General features: G+C 53.1%; 1 protein-coding gene across 4 annotated transcripts in view; it reads right to left on the reverse strand.

Moving 5' to 3' along the window:
* The window catches only part of DPF1 (D4, zinc and double PHD fingers family 1), a 22,449-nt gene that overhangs the window by 18,602 nt on the left and 1,001 nt on the right, over positions 1 to 2,846 (reverse strand). The gene's annotated exons all lie outside the window — the stretch shown is intronic.

Below are 2,846 nucleotides of genomic sequence, written 5' to 3' on the forward strand. Positions count from 1 at the left end.
AGGCAGCGCGGTCACGCACACATGCTCACTCATACACACACCTGGGCTCACGGGCGTACACTCACACTCACACCTGGACTCACACACGGCCATTTACATACAAAGTCACACACACACTCACGCTTTCCACGTAGACTTACGCACACTCCACTCCCACACCCCACATATACTCACATACATCTACACTCACACAGTCTTCAGTGCCGGGAGACTCGGAGACACTACAGGTGCCCACACAAACGTCCCATCGACAACCCCGCACGCATGCAGACTAGGCTCGCTGACACTGCCCCTCCCCACCCCCGCTCCCTAGTCCCTCCCAGCTCCAGAGAACCCTGCCTTGTGGGTCCCACTCGAGGCTGCCACTCTCACAGTGACCCCACCCAACCTGTTCAACCCCTTGGAAGGCCAAACAGTGGCGGTGCTAGTTAGGGACTGTAGCCACATCTCTTAGGGTCAAATCCTGGCTCTGCCACTTGGTGGCCATGTGACCTTGGGCAAATGATTTAATCTTTCTGGGCCTCAGTTTCCTCATCAGAGTGGTGCCTCATTGTATTGTTGTGAGGATTAAATGAGTAACTATAAGTAAAGTGTTTTAAAAGGTACCTGGCAGGTAGTAGGTGCTCAATAAATTCATCCCACAAAAAGAATCTGATATGTGCTAAGATGTAAAATGGTAATATAATTACCATTATTAGAAAGAATAATGCCTGGCACATAGTAAATGCTCAATAAATATTTGTTGAATGAATAGACAAATATACTGAACAGCCACCATATGCTGGACACAGTTCTCAGTGCTTTACAGGGCTTAACCCATTTAGTCTTCATAATAACCTTCCAGGGTGATGCTGTTATTACCCCTACTTTCCAGATGCGCCGGGAGGTGCAGCTACATGTTCCCTGCTCCTGGAGGCTGTTTGCAGTGTGACTGAGGGAAGGATTCACTCGCCCAGATGTCTGTGTCCCCAAGTGGGCCTTACTGCCTTCTCTTTCCCACTGTCTCTCACAGTAACTCTACCCTGAGGAATCCCCAGAGTGCGAGTTGACTCACCTAGTCACACACACACTCTCTCTATGCACACACCCACAGCCCTCCAAACTTTGTGTTCAGGTTTGAGCCTCCGCATGGACGAAAACACCCACTAGGGGGCTCTCCAGTAGACAGAGGAGGCATATTAGCCTTCACCTCTTTTGTTACTTCATACCCTCACCTCCCCCTGATGAGAGAGATCCTCTCAGGCCTATCCATGGTCACTTCTACACACACACACACACACACACACACACACACACACACACCTCTAGTCTTAAACCCCTTCCACAAATTCTCCCCATCTGCTCCAGGTAAGGCCTTGAGGGAGGGGGTCTCTGCTTCATATCTGGCCCAGAGGTGTGGCAAGGGGAATAGTAAAATATACTGGCAGCCCCACTCTCACTCTGGCCTCCAGGCCCCTATAGTGGCCACTCCATATGTCCACAGTAAGCCCTGCCCCTGACCTGTCAGCTCAGCTCAGAGGGTGCCCTTGCCACCTTCCTCTCTCACCTGCCACCACCATCACAGCTCCCCAATACACCCTCTAACACTTACTCCCCACACCTCTATCTAGCCTCAAAAACCCAGGTTTTCTCCTTCCCCGTCCCAGAACTCTCAAATCAATTCCACCCATTTGGGGCCTTCGTGTAGACACTTCACCTCCTCCAGGAGGCCTTGTCTGTCTGCCAGCACAATTTGACCTACAGACTCAGGTGGAAACTTGGAGAGGGATATTCCACCCTTTTCTTACTCCTGTCACCTTCACAGACCCCTCTCCCAGTTCTTTCCCCTGCCCAAACAATCCTATCGCCACCTCACCCCCCTTTGCCCCCCCTCCCCTGCTCTTTGGGAAACTGGACCACAAATGAAATCAATATTGACACTTCTCCTACTAGTCACTACATTTAGCATACGAAGTGCTCTACAAAGATCAAACAGCCCCCTGAGGTAATAAGAACGGCTGATTCCCCAATTCACAGAAGGTAACACTGCAGCTGGGGAAGGGGAGAACTAATGGCTCAGCTGGGTTTGAACGCAGGCACTCAGAACTCCCGAGGGCTGCACCCTCCAGCCTCTCACTCCCAAGGAGATTTGACTTGTACATTGTTTCAGGAGTCCCTCCCTTCGCCCCTGCACAATCCTCAGAAGGTGAGAGAACGGAGGGTGCTGGCACTCCCACCCAAATGCTGACTCTGGCCTCCAGGTCCCTGCAATGGGTTGCCCCACATTTCCTAGAGGTCTGGGTAGATGAGTGTGAGGGACGTGGATGTCTGCCTATAGATCCGCCAAAAACAGGAATCTGGTCCCAGCCAGTGGAAGGTATCCCTCATAGGGGAGACATCTATCTGTGTGTGTGACTTAGAGTGAGAAGGAAGCTGAAAGGAGTCCTCATCACACACCATCTCGTACTGACCCAAGCCCCACATCCGCCCTCTAAACCTGCTTTTGCACACCGCTAAGCCACACGTGTAGGTGCGTGCCTAGGAACCTCTGCCCACCATCTCTCCCAACTTCTCTCCGCCAGAAACAAGAGGCAACTGTGGGCTTTAGGTCTACACACCGGCACAGCCCTAAGGGTGAGGAGCGCTCCTGAGCCCCTCCCCTCTCCTCACCCCCACAGCACAGGTGCTCAAGGTCAAGGCAGGGGGCGCAAAGGGTTGGGGGAAGGTTGGGGAAGGTAACACCGGCCCCTATGTCTTCTACCCTAGCACGAAAAGAGGGGGAGGGGAGTGCGCGCTGGCCAGCTGAGGAGGGTGGACGCCAGCGGCCGCGCGCCTGTCACTCGGAGCACGCAGTCCCCGCCTGGGAA

This window comes from Myotis davidii, unplaced genomic scaffold (genome assembly GCF_000327345.1).
Source record: "Myotis davidii unplaced genomic scaffold, ASM32734v1 scaffold166, whole genome shotgun sequence".
Classification (NCBI taxonomy): Eukaryota; Metazoa; Chordata; class Mammalia; order Chiroptera; family Vespertilionidae; genus Myotis; species Myotis davidii.